The sequence below is a fragment of the Lonchura striata genome, chromosome 7 (assembly GCF_050655825.1).
Source record: "Lonchura striata isolate lonStrDom1 chromosome 7, ASM5065582v1, whole genome shotgun sequence".
In the NCBI taxonomy this organism is placed as follows: domain Eukaryota; kingdom Metazoa; phylum Chordata; class Aves; order Passeriformes; family Estrildidae; genus Lonchura; species Lonchura striata.
The window spans coordinates 33434079-33458538 of record NC_140709.1 but is presented as its reverse complement, the minus strand read 5'-3'; the positions used below and the strand labels follow the sequence as shown (position 1 = coordinate 33458538).

Sequence of the window (24460 nt, the reverse complement as noted above, 5' to 3'; positions counted from 1 at the left end):
ACAAGGCAGTATCAATCAGTCCTGGATTCAGCAAAAAAAAAAACAAGATCTGAGCCACTTATTTGTCATAGCACATGTCACAGTTGAGACGGCCACAATGCACAGAGTATCACCACACAATTTCAGAAAGCATCAGCCCATATACCTTACCCCAGGAGGCTTCAGGCATCTGCTCTTTATTACTCTTCAGCCCAGCCTTTTATCCCCTCATGTTGCTACAGTGCCCCTGTGTGCCTCTGTGCCCTTTGGAGGTTGCTCAGTGCCCCTGGGCACTCCATGGCTCGTTACCTTCAATATCATTCACCTGTCCTGCACAGCTGAACCCACTGGGGATGGGGCTCAGCCCCAGCCCTCCTCCCAATCACCAAAAACGTGTGCCTACACTTATTCAGAGAGCAGTTCCCTCCAGAAAAGGCATCTCCCTGAGCAGCTGTGAGACAGCCAAAACACACCCACACACGTCAGTACTGCCATGCCTCTTTTTACCTGCTGGAGTAAGCAGGTGAGTATTGAGGGTGTAGGAGGGAGAGCAGTTTCCTCTTGCTCACTTCTGGGCAACCACACAGGGTCAGCCTGAATTCCTGACCCCCACGCACCACCCACTGCTGCCAAGTGGTCAACAACACCAAAAAAGGTGTCATGTACTGTTCTGCCCAGATGTCTATTTCCCTACTAATATTCTTATGTATTCACCTGAAAAGTTTATAACCTTGAGCCTGCCTTTCTTGGACTTCAGGCACTTTGATGGTGAAACACAAAACAAAATTAAATGTAGGTAAAACTTAAGTGTAAGATAATGAGCCAGGCTTATACAAATCACAGTACAAAGCGCAGTTCTATTCCACTAATAGTCTAAGGAACCTTTATCTGTTGCACACATGAATATTCAGAGGGAAGTACCTAACACCACTTGCCCTGAGGAAGTAGAATTAATGTCACTTGCACATTACTGTCATTGCTCACAGCTCTGCCATCTCTAGACCACCTGTCACCACCCTGGGTGGCTTTGTGCCTCTTGGAGCGCATGGGCTACTTTGTCAGTCACCTAGAAAATGCCACCCTAGTATTTGAGCCCTAACATTTCAAGTAGCTCTAATTCAGCTTTCAGCTCAGTTCTTTGTCCTCTAAAAATAACTCATGTTTAATTGCAACTGGCTACAATTTTCTAATTCTTTGTGACCCCAAACCTCTAAATCTATTACCCAGAGACAGCCAAAGTAATCCTTAATGAAGGTGTGGGTACAATGCAGCATGCTAGGGGCCATCTGGTTGCCAGGTGTTTCCTGGCTTAGCTTTTCTTCACAATACCACGTTACTCCTCCTCCCCTAATTCCAAGGAAGGCAATTTCTACCTCAGGAAAGTCCCTCATTAAAGACACAGAAAAGGGCTTTATTGCAAGCAAGTCAGCTGCAGCACAGCAAACTTCAGAGCCCACAGCAGAAAGCCTAGAAGGGCTGTTTGTTACCACACATATGTCCCTGTGACTATCACCAAAATACTGTCAGGACTATTTCTGACTGTTAATAGGAAGTGCAACATTTTCACTGTGACCCTATGCTTTGTGTACTTCACAAAAAAAAAACAAAAATTAACTTCCACGGTAAGAGCAGTTTTTATAATAGTATCATTTATAAAGAAAACAGGTGATTTAAAATGTACTAAGCAAGATGGATAACCAGGGTAATTTGATTTCTTTCAGGGAGCAGCACAATCTATCAGTATGGTTAGATCCTGTGAACTGTATTTTCAAAATGGATTTTATATTAACAACATGGACTTGAGAGTCCTATGGGGCTGTTCAACAATTGCTTGATCCATAGGGGAACGTGGAATACCCATGACTAAGTGCAACCCCACAAATTAAAAAAATCAGCCATCTGTTTGGATGTATAGGCTGGACCATTATCAGTCTTTATGGAGCCAGGTACTCCATGGGCTGCAAAAGTGGACAAGAAATGATGCTGAACGTCTGAACGTCTTTCACATGTTCACCTGTACAGTGAAACCAGGACAGGGTGGAAGCAAAAATACACGTGGAAAAGGTATCAATCATGACATGAACATATTTCAACCTACCAAATTCAGGAAAACATGTAACATCAGTTTGCCTCATCTCTAGAGCTTAAAGTGTTATGTTTGCACATCACTGTTCTCAGCAAAACCCAAAAGCTAGGATGAAGTAGGGAAGTATATGTGCCATTTCAACTCTTTAGAATTTTACAGTTTGTCTCCTTCACTCACTGGAGTTTGCCCAGGTTCTCCACAAGATAACATAACTTCACAAGAACTTACTTTCCCCATGAACAGGCAGACAGATCACAACACCCAAAAACTCGTAACATCTTTCCCATTAATGGAGACAGGGATTCAACACACAGATCCTTGGGAAATAACTTAAAAGGAATAACTTAAAGGGAATGTTTCTGCCTACAGACAGGAACTGAAAACAAGCAATATAGAAATGAGTTAATGGTTTTATGTAATTTCAGCTTGAGAGGACAACTTTCAAATCAGGATTATTACAGGAGCGTCCATCACAAGAAGCAATCAGAACATTGCAGGTAGTCAGCAGGATACAGTTCATCTTGGTCAGGCTTCTTCCCTTCCTCGGGTAAATCCTGCCATGTGCGGGGAGCAGGGATGTCCTGCTGCTTTTGCTGGTGCTGCTGGGCTCTTTTATGATACCATAAGGCAAGCCTCTCCATCTAGGTGGTTAATTGGGCTGGTAAGCAACCAGAAAAGCATGGAATAAATCCACATCCCCCTCCACAGCAGCTTGTTTTCTCACTGCTGCCCATCAATCATGCAGATTGCGGTGGAAAAGATCAGGCTGCCCCCCAGGAGCAAAAGAATCGGGGGACAAAGGGGTCATTCTCCAGTTCTCCTTCCACAGCCCCGACAGGCTTATGATCAGAATGTTGTGTTTCACTCAGTGGTGGTGCAGAAGGGGCTGGTGTGACTATCCAGGCGACACAAGCGTCCTTCTTATTCCGGTCTCCAGGCGCTGTGTGCACTATGAGCGCCACAAACACTGCCCACCATGGACACAAAAGTTCTGCCAGTGCTCTGTCACCCCTCATAACTTGGTACAACAAAGTGTCCCCTGAAGCATCCCATGTCTGAGGGTCGAAAACATTGGTGCTATTTAGAGTCAGATCACAGTCTTTAGCCCATAACAAGAGTCTGTTCAAATCTGTAGATCCAATTTTCCTGATATGTTTTTTCAAAATCAGTTGCATTGTCTTTGGGATGTCCTTTTGCTCCTGGGAGACATCACTCCGCATAGTTCTTGGCTGCTTACCCTCCATCCCAGAGAAAGGTCAATTGGCAGCATGGGCTTGATTTCAACCCCTGGGCTTTGTTTCAGCTGAGCATCATCACCAGTGCAGCCACTAGTTGCCTATGTAAGTCCCTTTTTGGCTGCCATTTGTGACAATTAATTGTACAGACTCAACAGCACTTGTCCACCAGGCTCCTCTTTGCAGAGCATCTGCTACATCACATCATCTCCCCCCAAGATCAGGTGGAGACAAGCTTCTCTCTGCTGCCATGGCATTCAGCAGGTGCATCTCACAGCCTGTAGCTCAGTTCCACCTTCTCTCTCTTCAGGCCAAATCCAGAAAATATTTATTTGTTTACTTGCAGTAGTCAGTTCTCAGGAATGTTTCAGACTGGTTATGTACGAGTAACATGGTCAGTGGCATGCACAGAAAAATTGTATTTCTCAAACATGACAGGGAAAACTCATTTTTACAGCAAAGACAAAAGCCCTTGTGACTCCTCCAGTCTATGGAAAAGCAGTTTGTCCTGGGGAACTCTGCAGAGTCAGGATGGTCCTGCTGTGCTTTGGAATTAGCAGGTTACAAAATAGAAACAGCTGCTGCTCAGAGATACACAGGGCAAAAATGCATCCTCTGCCCAATAGCCAGGAACCTGCTTTGCTGGTCCTGAGCACCCAAGTACCCTGAAGAGCCACTGCCCCATCAGCCCTCAGCACAGTCTACAGGCACCCCAGGCCTTCACTGCCTGTGGGGATATAACAGGCCCTGATTGATTTATTGGTGGGTACAGAGACAAAGCCAAAAATTTGCCCAGAAAATTTCAAAAGGAATCACTTTCAAGCCCAGAAGAGCTTCTCCAGTTCTACTGTGGATCAAGACCTAAGCAAACAGGACAACCTAAAACCAACACCAAGAGCACAAGTGTGATGGACACACCAGTAACTCTCAATACTATCCCAGAGCCCCACCAAGCTCACACGCACTGCTCATCCCACAGTTGTCCTGCCCATGATCCCAAACTCCTCAGAAAACATGCAACATCTCGTTTCAAAACAAAATCCAGCAGAAGAATATCACATGTTCTTTTTCCAAAGTTTTAGCTATACAGCAGGTTTCTTAGTTATGTGAAGCTCTGCCCAGAGCCATGTTTCAATACAAAATGAGTGATTAAACTGAAAGGTAACAAATTGAAAGAGATGAATGCAGACAGACCTACACTGGAAGGGGAAATTGCCCAGCACCAGTGCCAGTTGTGAAGGATTTTCAAGTTCAGCTATGAAGTAAATCCATCACAGAAAGGGAAATGTTAACAAGTGTCTAGAGATATAGTACCTTTATTCTCAAGGCACACTTACTTGTTTGTTCATTTTACTATCTGTATATTTTAATATATTTTAAAATGCAAGTTTCTGCTAGAAATTATTTTCACAAGCTTCAAAACATTCTTGAAAGAGCTACTCATCTGCTTAGTGACACAGACATGGGGCAGGGTTTATTTATTAACCTAGGAGGATTACACTTCAATCTAGATCAACCTCTGCCTGCAGGTAAGAGCAGTATGGCAGATAAATCCACTAGATTTTCCAACTGCAAAGGCATGAAAGGAACAGAATCCTAAAGGAATGCATGTTGTGCTTGGATGGTGAAAAGAGGTGAATATAAGGAGATAGCCACTTCTTTTTTATCTGTTGTTCAACAGCTGCTGGAACAGGCAAATTCTATTCCTACTGACCTGTCAGCTCTGAACCTACCTCTAACAGCTGAAACAAGTCTCCACAACTAGTTTTTCAAGTGAAAATATAGCACATTTCTCTCATCTCTTTTTTCCTACCTTTTCAATGTGCCCACAGACCACTGTCTCACTGGAAGAAAGCTCATTTTTCATTTACCTTCCTCTCCCTTAGGCAAGCATGAAAAAGGCACCAAAACACTGCTACAGAAAACACAAACACACAGTAGAGGTAAAACATTCATTCTCTCCTCATCCCAGGATACAGACAACTCACTTATTCCACTGCACACTGGAATAAGCAGTGTCATTGAGACTGATCTTGCAATAACTTAAAATGCAGAAGAAAATTCCATACTCTTCAGAAAAAAGATTTACAGCTTCTATCTGTATATAAAACAAATTATAAACAAAAATAACTCAAACTTTCAAAGTAACTGAAACTTCTGTATTTAAATTCACATGAGTTTGGCAGAGCAAAAAAGGCAAATCACCTGGTGCTAACCACAGGGATATTTCAGAGTAAAGCCCCTGCAATACAGTGTCAGCAAGGAAGTCTTTCTGACCCTGGTAGTAAACATGGATTCATGTCCTGAAGTATGGAATACATTAGTTTTGCCCAATATATTTTCCAACTATTTATTCCCTCCTCCTGCTTGTAATAGGTGGTAAAAGAATTCAGTCCTAAAATACTTAATTTAAAGGGTAAACAAGTTACTTTAAGTACAGCTTGCACATTCACCAAGTTGTTCTGTTCCCATCACTGGACAAAACAGAAACTTCATGACGCCACCCAAAAAAAAGGGAGTATCTGCCTTAAAACAGCCAGTAGGATTTTTATCTGCTGGCTCAGAGAGGTAGTAGACACTTTTCATCAATTACATATTATCATTGTCAGCATCTTTAAAAAAAAATTAATTAGAGTCAAGGACTACTCTCATAAATAGCAATGTACAAATACATTTGTGCTAAAAAACAAAAAGTAGAATCAAGTTCATAAAAAGATTTCAAAGCATTGAATGAGGCATTGTTTCAGCAGATATTACTTACTTACTGTAAGGGCCATAAAGCTTGAATTTACAATACAGGGCTCAAAGACTCAGTCCAGATGAATCAAAGGACAGAAGTGCCCATAATTATAGCTGCTCAGTGCACATCAAGCAGCACTGGCAGCACTTTCACAAGTCAGCACCCAGCCAAAGGTCAGTCTCTGAACTGGTCTGCAGGGCTGGCTGGTAGGAAAGCCCTGTCTGACTGTGCCTATGACAACTGAATGTGCCTATTGATAATTACAGGTAATGATGTAGGTCACTGCTGGCATCCTGATACCAGCATAACCATCTAAATAAACACACAGTCCAGCAGCTGAAGTATCAATGTCATAAATAAGGTAAAATAAGAAATGTGTTTCTAATTTCCAAGCGCCTGTAATTATCAATTAGAACTTTGCAACAAATTATTCATTCAATTTATTGCTAAGAGTGACGCTAGAAGCGTACAGTGGACCACAACAAGTGAAGGAAAAAAAGCCTAAGTGAATTCAGTGAATTTTTTTACTCAGAGAAGAGTATTCAAGGTCATTCTAAGTGCATACATTTGGACTGGTTTGTTCCTAAATGCATTCCACAAAAAGCGTTCTCAACCATTTGTACTGAAATGGACATTTAGAAGAATTTTTAATACTGCATTAAAAATACTGCTAATGTTTTAAGCAACACTAGTAGCATACCATTAAAAATTATCTAAAATAAAAGACTGTAAGTATTATCTATAAATCACTTCTGCTATTTTTGGCAACCGGTGGAGTATAAAGCTATATCTGTATTAATCTGCAGTAATACAAATGCCTTTTATTAAAAGTTTAAACATAAATTTATTATATGCTGTAACAGATAGCACGTGGGTAACAAGAAATGCTTAACTTCAATATTCTGCTGAGTTTTATTCAGAAGAACAACCAGCTCTCTACAGCCTGAAAGCTTAAATTGCAGAACAACATGGAATGAAAGCTTATTTACCACACTCTATCCTTTGCTCTTCGGAATGAATCAGGTTATTAAGCATTCCACACACATGCACACAGGGGTTTTGTTTGCTTTTCTTTTTTTTTTTTTTTTAATTACTCTTGTTGGAGGTTAGGAAAAAAAAAAAAAAAAAGAAAAAAATCCTTTATCTCAGGGACTTTTGTCCTATTTGCTGCCTAAGAGATGATAACAATTGGTACTTAAGAGGCAAAATAAGTGGCCAAGGTAGGGGACAGGGTGCAGCTGGCTAATCTTAGCTGGGAAGTTTTCCTCTTGGGAAGGGCAAAGACACAGCAGACACAGCGAGATTTTGGCTGGGGGTTGAGGGGCTGGGCTCAGCTCCTCGCTCACTCTCAGATCAGAGGAGAATGGTCAAGTTGCTGCTACCATGGGGAGAATTCACTGCCACCATGGACTCGAGCCCCTGTAATGCTGCTTCTTTACCAGAGGTGAGCCTTTGCTTGTAGGAGTAGCCGGTGAACTGGGACCTCAGTAACATCCGACTGCACTGGAAAGGACCCTCACCATCTACTGGGGTGCCTCAGGGGAAAACCTGGGGTCCTGAGCCCCTCCCCACTCTGAGGGAGCCTCTCATGGCTGCTTGCAGGAGCTCCACTGCCCCTGCCCAGCCCCGCTGCCCCTGCCCAGCCCCACTGCCCCTGCCCAGCCCCACTGCCCCTGCCCAGCCCCACTGCCCCTGCCCAGCCCCGCTGCCCCTGCCCAGCCCCGCTGCCCCTGCCCCTGCCCAGCCCCGCTGACACTGCCCAGCCCCGCTGACACTGCCCAGCCCCACTGACACTGCCCAGCCCCACTGACACTGCCCCTGCCCAGCCCCGCTGACACTGCCCAGCCCCACTGACACTGCCCAGCCCCGCTGCCCCTGCCCAGCCCCGCTGACACTGCCCCTGCCCAGCCCCGCTGCCCCTGCCCAGCCCCGCTGACACTGTCCAGCCCCACTGCCCCTGCCCAGCCCTGCTGCCTTCTGCTGCTGCTTTGGGCTCTTTCACTACACTGCAACCCAGCATCCTGTGCCTGCCAGTACATCCCACAGCTGCTGCTATGGCTGCAGAGTTTCTGCTGTGTTTTATTTGCCACTCTGGGGTGTGCCTGCCCCTACTGTTCCTCCTCCAGCTCATTTCACCATCCAGAGGGACAGTGGGACCGGCTGTCCCATGGGTTTGTAAAGGAAGTGCCTTTTCCATCCCTTCCGCCGGTTCACCAGCCGTTAGCCACAAGGGCATGGGGCTGAGCTCGCACCACAGCGCCCCCTGCAGGCGGGGGAATGGCTGCACCCGCCCTGCCCGGCCGGGAGCCAGCAGCGCCCCTGGCGGCCGTGCTGGGAACTGCAGCGAAGGGGAAGGCCTGAGCACCGAGAGAGGCTGGGCGGGGGCGCTGCTTGGTGCTGTTTGCCTTCTTATACATGTACATACATATAGGTAAAGAACTGCTATTTCTTTTCCTATATCTTTGCCTGAAAGCCCCTTGACTTCAAAGTTATAGGAACTTGGAGGGAAAGGGGTCACACTTGCTATTCCAAGGGACGTTCCCACCTGTCTTTCAAACCAAGACAATTCTCTCACAAATTTGCCAACTTCCCATTTACTACTTCAAGAAATATACGTATTTTATCTCCCTCAAACAAAACACATGTAGAGCTTCCTTCTGCCTGATTGATATGTTTCTTTGTCATTTTCCTGGAAGAGATTTTCTTTATAGGACATAAAATCAGTCATGCTGCAATAGATAGAGGATGGGCACATCCTTCCAGACACACTTAGCCACAACCCTGAATACCTGGGTCTACTCTGGACTCCTGGCAACACAGACACTGACTCCAAGTTTTTCCTGAGCATGCTGTGAGAAACCTTTGGCACAAGCACAGCCCTAACAGCGCAAATCATGAACTCTGATACAAATCTGGAGGAGCTGATGCTTATTTCAGAAATATCCCTTCTATTCTTGTGGCTACCTCCCTGCACTACGTATTTTGTAATACAGGTAGCAGGGGAGCACTAAAGGAGGACAGGGTATCCAAGCAGCTTAGGGCCATCACTGACTGTCCCTGGCTGTTGAGCCAAGGACAGGCAAAATGACTTGCATGATTTCAGAAGGCAGAATGAGTATTTATTTAAAAGCACTTCTCTCTTTATAGAGAATATTGTGAACATTAATTCCATTGGTCTTAAAGTAAAAACATTTTACCTGATTGGTACACTGGACTTAGATCAGTGTGGTACAATATATCTATAAACAATATGAATGGAAAGCAAGATAATAGATTGTTTACATTCCTCTCAGACTTTTTCCCAGGCTCAGACGGGCAGAAATCTTTCTCTTTTTCTCTCTGACTGAACTGAGAATATCCACACACAGCTGCCTTCATCTCTGATGCCATCCCACCTGAAGCTACAGGTAGACAAGAAGGATGGGATATGAACGACCAACCATCCAGACCACCCCTTGAGCAAGGTCTGTTTTCCTCCTTTCCAAATCATCCAGCTCCACTCCTGCATATCTCCTTTTTGAGCCCTTGGGTCTTTTTTTTCCCTCAGCCTCCTTGAACAATCTCCTAATTGCCGATGGAAATAAAAGCTAGTGTTAGTTTCAGCATACTAAAGGGAAGCAGACAAATGCCTACACGCATGACTGGAGTCTTGCTGCAAACAGGCAGGGCAGGCTGCCTGCCCGGCACACCCTGTAACACAGCCTGCAAGAGGAGCAGCCCAACACCTGAGAGCACATCAGGAACCAGTAGCCAGGGAAATGTCAGCAGGAGTCTGTCAGCAGAAACCTGCACATGAACATACAGCTGCTGGTCATCAAGCCATAGTCACAGCACTTCAAACAGAAGGAGAGGCTTTGCTGTCTGAGCGACACCACACAGTCAGAAGAGGAATGGATGCCTAGGCACACCTTAGACATCACACATCAGCTGCAAGAATCGGGCAGGGGCATTAGAAGACTGTGGGACAGATGTCGCTATTGGACATGAAATGAGTACACAGAAGCCTGGTAAGTTCAAAAGAGAAAAAGAGCCAATTTTATTCCTGACCTCGCAATATATAGAATTCCAAAAGTGACAGTGGATTGGAGGATGAAATTCCCACCTCTCCAACCACACTGGTCAAACCAACAGTCCATCAATTCTCTCCTCCCACAAAGAATACAAAACAATCACTATTTACATGAACACTGTGTGAGAAACTCCAGTAGAAATATGTAAACATCAGAAGGCATAAAAAAATGTTAAAAGAACTTTAAAACTTTCAAAAGAACTATAAAAGAAAACTTAATACTTTTACGAATCAAAGCAACACACAGTAAAAGCATGTTAACATTACCAAGTATTGGCAGTAGGCTCTGGCACAGCACATGTCCTTGGATCTGGCCAAAGTCCCCATGAGGGGATCAGATGTGCTCAGACCTGGTGGCCATAGAGGAGCTGCTGTGGAAAAAAGAGTAACTTGGCACGAGAAGATCTGGTTAGCTGAAACAAGTTAACCAGATTTCCAGCTAACCAGAATTCAAATCCACACTTGAATCCTCCTTAAAATCAAAGGGTCTTTAACACACACTTTCAGCCTGTTTCACAGCAGAAAAGATGCTTTCTTCACAGCCCCTCTCAGACTCTGAGCCTTCCCAGAGAAAAGATTGTCCTTGCACTTACTGTTTGGCACCTTGCAATTGCACAAGCTATTCAGATACCTTCAACACAAAGTGAGAACAAAAAGAGAGCAATTTAGCTGTACCTCAAACTCAGCTGAGGCACCTCCAGGCACACCCATGGTTGAGACACACGGGAGGAGGCCAATCCACCTCTGCTCACAGCCAGCAGATACAGAATTCTGGCCCAGCAGTGAAGCACACAGACCACTTTTGAATGTCTACAGCACTTTCTACTGTTCATCTCTGGATCAAATTTGGACCAATGCAGGAGTTTTCAAAAACACACCCCAATCTGTGTTCAGAACCTTCATAGTAAGTATTCATTTCCTAGCTTTGTTCATCCAAGACCAGAATCTCAGGTAAAATGGCAAGTTTTGTATAGCCAACCAGCTGTCCTAAGAGATAATCTATGTTCCTAAACATAGAATAGTTCCTAGTTCTAAACCAAAAACCAGCCTCTATCATTCTCTCCAAAAAACAAAGTGAAAACATAGGGTTAATTGAATCAATAGGTTCTCTAATTAAATGTTGCCAAGTTAACTGACATGATTAGACTACTGTCTTGTTTATCCAGAGGTTTCATATATTTTAAATACAGCTAATTTTGCAAATAGCTATTGAAATTTAATTTAAAACTCTCTCAGGGAATAAAATGACAAGTTTCACAGAGAGAAAAGTAACTTTTCATAAACTCTACTCACAGGAAAGTACTGCAATCTGTCTTAGATTAGCTACTGCAATCTGACTAGAAATACTAGAAATACTAAAAGAAATCTTCCTACTTGCTAGGGGCTTGACGCAAAAAATATTCCTCAACTCCTCGTACCTACGAGTGCCAAGTCTAAATGAAGGAGCAAAATTGCTAGAGAACCTTAATTCTACCTACAAATTCACAACTTAAGAATTGTCAGGTGCAAACTGATTATTTCCCCGATGGCAAAAAGTACCCCAGATTTTCAATAATCAGAAAACAGAGCTGCAAATGGCATTGTCTCTTTCCAGATGGTGCAAGTCAGGTAGAGATTCCATGAACTCATCACAGTTTCTGATTTTCACCACTTAACCCTGTTGGTTGTAATAAGGCCATTGTCTCCCTTATACTATATGAAACACACATATATTTTATCTGGAAGCATCATGTGCTAAAATAAATAAATTTTTTCTGTGGTGTAATAAATAGTCTCATTACATCACAGAATGTTAGAAAAACGTGTACTTTAAAAATGCTAAAAGAGAAACAGCGTATCATTACACTGGTCAAGCCTATCAACCAGCACTGTCTCACAGACTGCAGAAAACAAAGAGAATTGACCAAGCCACACCTTTTCACCATAATTCCTTTCAAACTGGCACCCTAACAAAGATGCAGGATACTGAGTACAAACACTAACGCTCTGAAGCTGATGTCTGTTATCCCTTTCTGCCACCTCCCCAGTCAAGACAAAAGAACAAAGATCAGTTTCATCTGTGAGGCTGCTGTAGGGAAAAACGGCAGTGAGTGTAAAACCATAAGGATTAGCTCATCTTTTTTCCTTAATACAACAGCAAACAATTAGTGTTAAAGTAAAATGGGTCAATCAAGACCTCAAATCCTCTTAACAGCTAGTACAGTAACCCATGTGGCCACAACAACCCAAATTAACCCCATGGATACATCAATTCTTTCCTCTGATACCTAGAAAGCAATTACAAATGTCACATTGAACGTCCCTCTAAAACACCCTTGTATAGTTTAGAAGCATAACGTGCTATTAAACCTTCCCACGAAATAAAAGCTTTTTCCTTTACTGAGGCAGGCAGCTTAAACTGTCTCTGTTTTCCAGCACCAATCCTCTAAATCAGCTCCACCCCATGGAAATAAGTCTCATGCTGTTTTTACTTATTAACTGAGATGCAGTACAGAACTGTTGCTAATGAGCACACCTGTACATGAAGCAGAAGGATGCAATAAAAAGCACCAACCCTAAATATGTCAAGACCCACCCATACTCTGTTTTCACGTGTGCACGTGTGTTTGGGAAGAGATAAGCCATGTCGTGGTATCAGAGAACACTGCACATTTTCATGCTTTCTCTGGAAGTACTGGGTATCTCTAAATATCATCAAGGGGTTTGCAACACTGAGCCCACATACCAGGAATATATCCTCCTTCTCTTTTTATAAAAAACGCTCCCTTTTCTGTAAAAACATGCTTAATTTTTAAATGTGCCTAGAGGTGACTTTAAAGCACAATTAAGCATGTGTTTGAACTGAATAAATACAAATGGACCAAAACAAGCATCCTTGAGTCTTAAGGAACAATTCTACATATCAGCACATGCGTATTTTTATTTCTTCATCAAGTGCACACATGGACTTAAAGATAGCACAAAACCCAAAACATCTAGATCATCAGATAACTCAGTTTAGAAAGGACCTTGGGAAGTCACCTAGTCTTAGGACTCCTATTAGACCTTTCCAAATTTCTGGTAATTATTTGTGTGCATTTGAAGTGCAACACTCCCTAATCCCTTTCTAGTTAAGGCTTCAGTTCAGCTTCAAGCGTCCTGCAGCCAGAAATGCCTTTTCTGAAACCCAAATAAAGCCAAGGGGTGGATTTTTTTTCTTTGACTGTGAGCCAGAAGTTTTACCATATCAGTTCTCAGCACAGCCACTGCCTGCACTGTAGGCAAAAGATCTGTAAGGAACTCAGGCTGTAGGCACCAGTAGAGCTTTTATTTTCCTTTCTTAAGCTGATTATCACTTGTTCCACCATGGCAGATCAGATTTAAGATCCTTCATCTGCTGCAGGTATGTTACAAGCTCTGTCGTACCTTGTGCCTTTGTAGAGACATTAGTAATCTAAAGGTGACTGTCAGAAAACCTCCATCATAAAGTCCTCACAACCTCAAGACTTCTTCCAACCCCATTAAGAAAAGAAACCTGTCTCCAACACATGTGCATGACATGCCACATTGGGAGGTGAAGCTGAAAGAGCCCAGCAGAATCCGCAATGGGCCTCAGCCCTGTTTCTGTGGTTAGATTTTTCTAGCAACTTCCACAGACAGTTGTTAAGCGAGCACAGTGCCAGAGCTAGAGAGGCCAGAGCCCACTCTGTCAGCATACATAGCAAATGCTTCCTCTGTGAATTTAGATATATGATTTAGCAAAGGGTAACTTGTACAGAAAGGAGCATGATCGACTGAAAGCAAAGGTATGCTTCTGGAAAAAACATCTAGCAACAAGGGAATTCTTAACCCACAGGATGCAGCAATTCATTTTGGGACTGTTGTGATCAGATTGCTCCTGCCTAGGCACAGCACCTCAGGGGTCATTAAATTACAAGTATTTCTTTATTACCCACACATTAAAGAACACAACTAAGTGGGTATGATATAACATACCATAATAATTACGTCAGTCCTCTAAATCAAGGCTGCAAACACTGCTTTACGTAACCAACTGCATTATAAGTACAATGTCCTGCCCTCCAGTGTGCTAAAACTCTCCACAGAAGAACAGCAACTTCTAATTCTCAGGATGACAGCTCTTTGGCTTCTCTCAAACACCAACAGGAAACGTCCGATATGGGTGCAACAGACTGAAAAGTTCCAAAAACCAAATCCCATCCCTTGATGAGATAAGAAAAGATGAGAAGAGATAGAATTTATGGCACCATGCTCCACTGCTGAGATCATTCCTCCTCCCTGTGCCAGGGCTCACCTTTGTGTTTCATTACCATGCAGAATGGCCTCTCAAAGCCACTTGGGGTTATTTCCAGTGTGTTACTTTAGCTCACCTGTAAATGCCTGAGCTCCAGGAAACTGGTCCCACATGAAGACTTGCCCACTGCTGAGTGCACCATCAGTGTCTTGCAAATGAAAGAGACAGTGAGGCATTCGGGGGTTCCCAGTCCTAGGCACTACCCAGGTGAGTTCGGGCTCCTTTGTACATTATCACGCTTTCAGAACATCAGCTGGAGAAATGAACAACCATCCACAAACTTAACCGGACTGCCTTTACGCTAACTGAGAGAGCTTGTAGCACACTCCGGGAAGTGCCCAGTCTTTTATGGTTCATGAATCACTTTTTCGTGATCTATGACGTAACACAGGCAACTTCACTATGCCGTGCCCTCTCAGCACATTCTCTTCCCAGGCAAGGGCTGAGATGCTGACGCCATTCAGTCAGAAGGGAAGGCAAAGAAGCTCTAGAAAATAAATACGTTCTGCAGCTGAGCCTCTTCTTGAGTCTTTCAGCTATGAGATCTGTAGTCTCGACATCCCTGCCAGTCTAAATCAGCACAGGTGAAAAGAAACAGGTTCTTTCATGGAGAGAAAACAAAGGTTTGTGGAGAAAATGGGAAGAAACAGAACCAAAAGAATACGTGATTCAATCTCGCATGGAAGAACCCTTCTGAAAACAAAAGGGACAGGTTTTCTGAACAATAAGGCAGTAAAAATGCTGGACAGCCAGTGATTTTTCGAGAAAGGATGGAGTATGATTTATTGGCATGACCACACAGAGACATGCCAAATTATGAAAATTGATGCTGGAGACCTAGAATAAGTAAGACTTGCAACCTATGTGTGCATACATCCCATTCTACTGCATGTTAATGCTACGTTAATTGCTATTCTGTTAATTGCTACGTTAAAGCGCTATCCTCTATGCTAATGGTCACTTACAAGTGAAAACCCACACCTCTGTCTCAGGAAGAAATCCTACATGAAAATCCACCAGAAACACAAGAGAATATTTTTTATTCAGAGGAAAACTGAAAGTTCCTGCTTAACCCAGGGAAACTGACCACGCTGGTATCTTTCGGCAGGGAGAGCAATTCTCCCGGCATGCGGCACACCCCCTTCTTTCCAGAAGGTGTTCCATTAAGCACATCTCATGCAAAGGGCAGCTCGGAGTGTCTCAATGAGTACAGGACAGATCAAGGCTTATTTGGTGGCTCGGTGCAGCACCACGGCAGCGCAGCGCAGCACACGCCTACGGCTCCTACCTGCAGCCATCCGAGCCAGGCACATTTTACAGCATTTTCTCCTACGTAAAAAGGCATTGTTCGCCGCTGGGCTCCCGCGCACGGCTGTTTTCTCCCCGCTCCATGCAACACAGGGAATCAATTTTTTTAGGTGGGCTTTTTTTCCCTCCTCGTCTCCCCGATGCAGATGAACAGCGCTCACAGCCCTCGCCTCACACAACGTTCTTTGTTCAGCCGCGCAGATCCCCTTAGAGGAGCTCGGGGGTGGGGGCAGGAGAGGGCAGAGGTTCACATCCCCGGAGGGCTTCGCAGCCCGGCGATGCTCTGCGGCAGCCGCCCCCACCAAGGTAAAGCGGGCCCCGCTCCATTTCTACCGCCGGGAGGCGGGGCGGCGGCGACCCGCGGAGAGCTCCGCGCTGGCTCGGGGCTGAGGGACGGAGGCAGGGGGGAAGGAAGGGAGCACCCTCGGGACCGGGGTGTCCCCGGAAAGGGCTGGCGACAGCCGCAAGGCGGGAAGCGCGCGCGGCTGCCCACACAACCCCCGCCCCGCAGCGGCGCCGGCCCCGCGCCCCCGCCCGTCCCGTCCCGTCGCCGACGGGGCTCGGCACGGCCCTCACCTGAGCGCCGCGGCGGCTGCCGGCACCGGCGGGCACGCGGAGGACGCAGGGCACCCGGCTCAGGCCGACCCGCCCCGCCGCTGCCGGGGCTGCCGCCGGGACGCGGCCGCCTGCGCGCCGCGAGCCCCCGGGCCCCGCCCCCGGCCCCGCCCCGGCCCCGCCGCGCCCGCGGGGCCCCGCGCCCGCCGAGCTGGAGGAGCGGCCCGCGCCGCCCCGCCCCGCCCGGCCCCTGCATTGCAGAGCCTGAGCCGCCGGGACGGCCGGCCGCGGGCCGCGCCGTGCTCCTGCCCTGCTGCCGGAAACCTTCCCCAAGCGCCTCGCCTGGTCGCGGTTCGATCCTCCAGCGGTGCAAACCCAGCTCCGTCTAATTCCTCCTCTTCTTCTGGAGAAAGACGGCAAATAGCAGTGAGATCGGTGAAAAAAGCGCCTTAACAACACCCTCAGACACCGCGCTGCTGCTCACTTCCACGCTGCTTTCCAGCCATTTCCTGGAATCGGGCAATAAAAGATATCCTATTACTTTGTCACTTACCACGTTCTCCAACTGAGCTGCCCCCTCAGGGTGTGCATCATTACAGCTGCTATACTCCAAAGTCATTCCTCCCACAGTATCACTACAGCATCAGCTCATCTCACCTGTTACAGCCAGAACCACATCGTTTCAACCCACCTGTGCTGGAGATGAAAGAATAAAACGCTGCTTTCTTACCACTTCTATTTCCCTAAGCAAATTTTAGTTTATTAATAATTCATGACTGTAAAAGTCAGTCTGTTGGAATCTTAACCAAAAATGCTGAGTATGCAATGTATGTATAAGCCTGTAATAATGTTTTGAAGGTACTGTCCTTTGATTCAGTGAAGATAAATATCTTTATATTTGGGGACCTGGATTGCACACTATTACCCATACTGCAGTGGAAAAACTTTAAATGTTAATTTCAGTTTGGTTGCATTTTGCTGCATCACTGTTGGGAAGTTATCCACTTTTTTCCCCAAATGTCACTAATTTTAGTGTGCCAGCTTGATTTCAAGCATGATTTTCAGGAGTACTGAGCACTTGGTTTTCTTTGTGGGCTTTAGCAGGTTATCTAGAATATTTCATATCTGTAATTTGGGGCATATGTGTCTTAGACTGAGTGGTCAAAATGCAGTTCAGGAAAGCCTAGGTCCCGCCCTTGCGTCTGTTTCTTCATTCATAAAGAATGCAACTGCTACATATATTCCATGTGAAGGGTATGTCAGTGTTAATGAAGTGACTTGGGAAGGCCAAGTTACCTTGTTAAGTATTTTTACGTATTTGTAAATCAGGAAATTTTCATTTGAAAAGAGAGGAGTACTAACATTTCTTCCAGTACTTTTCCTGAGCCCTCCTCAAGCTGTTTGAGAGAACTTCCCACATTTCCTATTTTCTCACATTTAGTCTGTAAATCAGTGCCATGAAAAGGGAGCAGGATTTTGCCAAAGTGACAAAGGCATCATGTTCCCTGCTTGTTACTCACCACCAGTGATGCACATCCTTCCAGAGATGCTTTCAGAGAAAATGGATTTGCTGCAGTCAGTCTTTCTCCCAGGAGGAAAGACAGTGGTTCAGGGCATGTGCACCAGTGTGTGCAATACTCTGAAGACAATCCAGTGCCCTTCTCCTGCTGTTTTTTTTTCTGTGCCTCTCCTTGGAGGCCTAGGCATCCACACAAAGACCTTGAAGGAGCTCTCCCCACAAGCACAGGAGCTTTGCCCTTCCTCTCACCACCTAGATAATGCAAATGCAGGCTTAACATAAAGTCTAATCAGCAGCAGCCCTGAGAGGGAATGAGCAGTTGACTTGATCAAGAAGAAAAAGTTAAACTTCATCCAAATGGAAATTAGATTAATTTAAAGCTTACAATATTTAAAAGGGGAAAGGACAGTCTATACTTTCATTGGAAACAAATACTGCAATGGGTATAATGGAAAATATTAAAAGCTGTCTTAATGGAAAGACACATGTACAATACACTGTGCACTGTCCATAAACATTCCTAGAGATCAGAGGGGGGTGTAACTAACCAGAGACATGCTCAGAATACTCCATGTGTGACAGAGAATCAACGCCTCTAGCTCAGATGCAGCACAGCAGCAGCCTGTCTCTTTTCAGCAGCAGCCTGCAGAGACAGAGAGAGAAGGTGAGTCTTAGAAGTTAGTCATTCAGTTGCATCTCTCCTTTAAAAACAATCATCAAAGATGATGAAAAATAAGCACAGAAAAAATGGCAGTCACCATTTTCCCTGAGATAATTATCTAATCAAATTACATTATACTTCACATGAAATATTCAGCAGCAGTGTTGACACTAGATGTTTTAAGACAGAAAAAAATATTTTAATTCATGTTAGAGATATTAAAATGCATGCACATACTTTTATTAGAAATATCCATACAGAGATCAGAAAGCATCTTTCCACTAAGTAATAGTGGGGAAAGATTTTTTTGTATAAAGGAAAAAAAAAAATTGCAGCACCTCATAAACCATGAGCTTTATAGTCTAGCATTGAGATACTGAATTATGGATCTCTGTATGGAAGTCTGGTAAGTCAAATACAGAGGACTTTTTGCCTGCCTACTAAAAGAAAAAGGAATGAAATTGCCTATTGTTGTCTTTAGAACAGATTAATTTGAAACTGTGTCTGGGGAATGCTGTTTTAAAAGGAATTTGTGTCAATACTTTGTCTCTTACTATAGTTCAGTAACAATTCCCCACTGCTTTCCTGAGAGTTTATTGGGATGCAGTAGTGGCAGCCCAGGTATTTGGCATCGCTTCAGACGGGGGAAGGAAACATTTAATTTCTCAAAAACACAATGACTCAAGCCTTGGCGCCAATGCCACCACATTAGCTGAGCCATCAGAGCAGTCAAGACAAAGTCAGTTCTTATTTATTGATGATGGGAAGAGCTGCGAGCACCCGTGCGGTTAGTGCAACAAAGGAGTATGTCCCCTTGCACATTGCTCTCAGTGACATATTTGCAGTCTGTGGGCACGCTGAGCAGTTTTTCCCCACCCTTCTCCTCGGAAACACCTAGGTTAAGGTGACCGGGAAAGAAAAGGCTCCCGCCCCGGCATCGCTGGGATGTTTTCATGGGCTGGACAACTCTAGGGTCCCTCTAGTGCCCAACAGAGGCAATGGGGGGGAAAAGCGAGCTGAATCCTTCAAACGCTGATCAACGACTAAACAAAAATAAAGCTTTCACTGAAAACAGAATGGACTTATCCCTGGCTTTGCATCACAAACTATGTTCAATTTTTTTTTATGTTCCTGACAAGAAACTGCTGTATCTCAACAGCTCATAGAGTAACATTTCCATGTAAAAGCCTTCCTTTTTCTGCCTGTCTCCCATTTGATTACATTCACCATTCAAAGAGTATTTGGAGATACTACCTGTTTGTAAATGTAAACGTCTCAGGTTGCTCCAGGAAAGCTTTAAGCAAAGGTGAGATCTGGCCCAGTGGAAAGACTTGTACAAGAGCAATGCTGCTTTTGTCGATTTAGTTATCTTTGGTACAAGGGACTCCAAGTACCCATGTGAATTATGATGGAAGAATTAGCTTCAGGGAGCTACGCTCTAATTTGCTAAATGCTTTTGATGTCAAAAGCCAGTCTCTGCATTAGAACAGAATAATTTGAAAGCAGAGAGAGGGTACTAAATACTTGGGCAACCAGCTCTTGGGGCTGCAGGGAGATAAAAATTGCAGGAAAGAATGCATTGCAGCAGACACCTTCATTTCTCACTGCTGGGTTTGAAAGGGAAGAGTCCCCCAATGAACCAATGTGAAAAATGGGCAGTAGTGGTCCCTTACAGGGTTCATAGTTATGTGCAGAGCTTCTTCCCCTGTCATTTACCTCATCCAGCTACTTTTTCCTCTCAGCTCTTGGAGCTTTGTGATATTTTGATTATGGGTCTGATTCCTCTGCTGAAGAGAAGAAAGCTGGGTGTCAGACTTGTGACATCTCACAGAACATTTTTAAATGTATTCAAAATGAAGCACGGGGAGTACTGATCCCTGCACAATTCAGCTGTAGAAAGTTCTTAACCTAAACCAATTTTCACTGCTTTAACCCATTTTCTGGGACAGAAAACAATAGTTCATCTCTTAAATTTCCATATGAACAAGAAGAAAAAACCCCAACCTCTCTAGGAAAATAAGTTTTGTTGCTCTTGGCATTTTCTAGTTAAAGAATGATGATTGCAAGGAAATTTCAGGTTAGGCTACTTGTTTTGCCATCTCTAGCTTCTCACTACTACAAGTGTTGCCTTCTTTATCTATCTTGAGAATTGGGGGAATAAAACTAATGCACCATTCAGCCTTACCAGGTCTTTAAATGGTAAAAAAGAAACCAAAAAAACAAACAAACAAAAAAACCACACACAAAACAAAAAAAAAAAAAAAAAAATAAAAGACTGGACCAAAAACAAGATGAACAGAATACACAGTAAATTCTATGTAGTGAAATCTGTTTGCACATTGAATCTTTAGCAAATCTACATGAAAAAATAGACTTTTCAAAATAAATATGATGTGTAAGTTACTGAATAGTCAAACTGGTAAGAATACGAGGAATATACTATTTTTGAGATTTAATTTCCTGTTCTAGGGGGAAATCTGAATTTTTCCAACAGAAGTTACGAGGATTAAAGACCTTAGAAAGAACCTGTGAGATGCTTGCACATAGAAGATCATCAGTGGTCTGATGCACTGATAGCTTGTTTTATTAGGGTGGAAGTTGATAAGACCTTTTAATATGACCCTCTTGTTACATTCAAGGAGGTAGATATTACTTCATTTTCCAAGCCTAAAGCTTAAATCATCAGTTGAAAACAGATTAGCCTAGTCAAGTTATCACAATATGGGGCAACATAATTCAAACTTGGGTTTGGGTTTTGCATTTCTTTTCAACTTTCTATGAATAAAATACTGATGTTACTTCTTAAGAGAAGGGAAACATTACAGACAGAATGAGGGGCTATTTTCTCACCACAACTGTGGCTGGAGGTTAAGCATGTATGCACTTGGTTAAGCATGTATGTACTTGGGCTCTTTCCCATTACCAAAGTTCAAACTCTAGCTTTTACTCAGCCTTTGTGTGAGCAACAAACACAGTTGTCCAGCTTGTCTTGAGGATGGCCCTAGCCTGATGGATAAGTATCTTCATGGGGCAGCAGTAGTTCCCTGAGTTGAGGAAGGTGGTGAATGCCTGAAGCCTGCCTGTTGGTTTCCTATATTATAAAACTGCTCCTTGGCCAGGGCCATGACCAGCATGAGACTCTGAGCAGTGTCAATCAGTGCCCACACGAGCTACCCTTTCTGAGTTACAGGTTGGTCAGGCTTCCTCTAGTGAGCTGATACAGTTCTGCAACCAGCTCAGCTGCAGCCTGAGCACCTGAATGTTATCTCCTGAAAGCAGATCTGAACAAACCACAGGTTCAGTGAAGTGCCTGAAAACACACTAGCATGGTCTCTGCCGTGCCAGCAGGTGGATGAACATAAATAAAAATATTTTCAAAAAACAGTTGATTGATCTTATTAAATCTGTCACCACTATAGGTAACCAGTAATTCATGCAACATGATAGGTCAATTCACCACCCAGCCTAGCACTCACACAAATACTTCTATTAGTTGGGTTGACCTAGACCACTGTTTTTTAGACTACAACTGTGGATTTTTATAACTTGAAAAGCCTGTACTCCAACTCAGTTCAAAGAGGAAAGTTAACAGTGTTGCTTGGGGTGCTCATTCCCATAGGATACCTCAGCCAGTGATCTAAATGCAAAAAAACACAAAGCAAATAAACATTGAAAGAAGGACTACTTCTGCTTTGAATCTTAGATTCTGACAAAGGAGCTGCAAGAAAAATGTAAAGCACATTATAATCAAGGAGCTGATGGGTGGAAAATAAATTATTTCAGGTGGTTGTGACACCTATAAACATCCATTGTACAAAACAACTCCTTGTCATCACTTGGTATTTCTGATTTTTGAAGCGTCTGCAGATGCTTACGCAGGCTGGTGTGTTGCCATGGATACCGTGTGTGCCGAGGCTTTTAGCAAACAGACTGATCTGTTTGTGTACCTCCAGAGTGAAGAGAAAGAAAAATCCCATCATTTGCGTGCCTGCTAGCAAAGGGAACCTGACAGTAAAATGAAATGACTCTGCATAATGGTTTTCAGAGCCTCCTCCTCTTGGAAATGATGGGGTAGGAAAGAGATGGAAGGTAATGAAGAAAAGGAGCGAGGAGAGCTGTCAAGTGTTTAGCCAAACCCCTCCTGCATAGCTCAAGGCAAGGCCCTTGCATGATAACGTCAGCTATATGGTCAAGAAAAATCAATATGAGGTTTTAATAATTCAGTTTCCTAATGGCCTGGCACCTTGGCTTTCTGCAAGACAGGAAGAACAACAACAAGGATAAAAGGCAAGAAGGAGTGATCAACAGACAATGTAACACAGCAGAATAATTTGCTTTGAGTGGTACCCTGGGACTAAGAAACGGGTGTGCGTTATGAAACTAATATTTAGCTGGTAATGCCTTTATCTGGGCACAACTCCACTGCTAAGTGAGAGGCAAAACAGGATTTAGAAGTGACAGGCAAGCAAATCCACAGGAAACCAAGTAAAAAACCTGGGCAGCATTCCAAACTTTGACTCTTTCCTTGGTGTACCGTAAACTGCACATATACATGGCACAAGTCCCTATGAGCTGAATTTCCATATGTTAATGCAATATCTTATTAGGCAACAACACAACCTTGTCCCACCTGATTACAAGTTTGGGGGATTTGCCCTGCTGTTCTAAAGGGATCACATCACCATGTATTTCACCAAGAGCTTTCCTTGCTTTTGAGTTTAGGGGTCAAAAAGCACTAACACTTTAATGGGAGGGGTTTGTTCCTCATTACTTACATATATGCTTAAGCTGTTAACAAGAAATAATAACGGTGTGAAATCACCCTTGGTGCATGCTTTCCCAGTAGCACCGTGTCACCATATATGAAGCAGAAATCCATCACACAATATTTTTTAGTGAACTCCTCTCAGCTGATCAGGTTTTGTTCATGTCAGTTCTGTGTCTTAAAACCTGGGAAAAGGAGTCCTTCTATGGTCAGCTATGGTGTCTCCTCAAGCTCACATCTGCAATGCAAACACCAAGAGCAGTCTTTAGAGGCAAGATAAAAAGAAAACCAAGACTGCAATCCTTGCCCTTCCCACAGGTCCCCCTGGTCTGGCATCAAACTGGAGGTTTATGCAGGAACTTGGTTGCTTTTGAGCTATGGACCAACACAACCAGTTATTGCAAAAAAATCTTAAGCACAAAGCCATTCCAGCCTCTCCTTGAGACCTTGTTCTGGGGATGGTCCAGCACTGTCCAGCTGATGGCTCTTACCTCTGTTTCCTGTTGATGACTCACACCAAAGGCAGCTGAACCTCAAGAAAATCATTCCCCAGGCTATCTCTCCATAAAAGCCTCAGCCACAGTCACCACAAAACTAAAGTATGAGTCTTACAAGATGCTGCTGGAGATTCAGAGAACCCTGCTCTTGCATGCAGATGAACTGTTACTAAATTCAGCTGTTGAGCTGAGCACTCACCTCCAGACTATTAATTGATGCTGTTGGAAGCACAGCACAGTGTCTTTGACACAGCTGCTGTAGGAACCAAAGATGTGTCTTGGGCAATGGGTGTCACTCCTTTTCATGAGGCTGCAAAAATGCAATTCCAGTTTGTAAAGTTATAAATTCACAAACAAACTGGAATCGAAACTTACACAAACTGACAGGGAAAAGCTGAAAGGTATTGCTGCTGTGGATACAGATCAGTAATAATACACAGCAGCTATGGCTACTTCTGCACTTCACATTGATATTGCATTGCATAACCTGACTCCTGCAACTGGGACCTAACCCTGACAATCACAGTTTTCCCTTACAAAAAACCCCAAGGAGCTCCTCTCCTATCCCATTTGCTTCTTCCAAGGACCTTCATTTAGCAATTTCTCCCCAAGCACACACCTTCCTTAAAATCAGTGTCTCTGGCCACAGCTTACAAACAAGCCAGCTCCAGGAAAAGCCAAGCTATTAGCAACCATATCTGTGTAAATTAAAGTTAACAGTTATGGTCACTAAAACCTCAGAATTCAGGACA

The 24460-nt window shown here is 44.0% G+C and overlaps 1 protein-coding gene across 41 annotated transcripts in view; it reads right to left on the bottom strand.

Annotated features, from left to right (window-relative positions):
* MAP2 (microtubule associated protein 2) overlaps nt 1–16627 on the bottom strand; it is a 233749-nt gene extending 217122 nt beyond the window's left edge. For 34 of the 41 annotated variants that reach the window (XM_085585410.1, XM_085585423.1, XM_085585409.1 and 31 more), the window contains exon 1: nt 16288–16408. The gene's annotated coding sequence lies outside the window, so the exon portion shown is untranslated. Of the gene's footprint in view, nt 1–10376; nt 10481–16287; nt 16409–16608 lie in introns of those variants that run through there. The other 7 variants (XM_085585413.1, XM_085585424.1, XM_085585412.1 and 4 more) reach the window with 3 other exon arrangements.
* Nucleotides 16628–24460: the final 7833 nt, after the last annotated feature.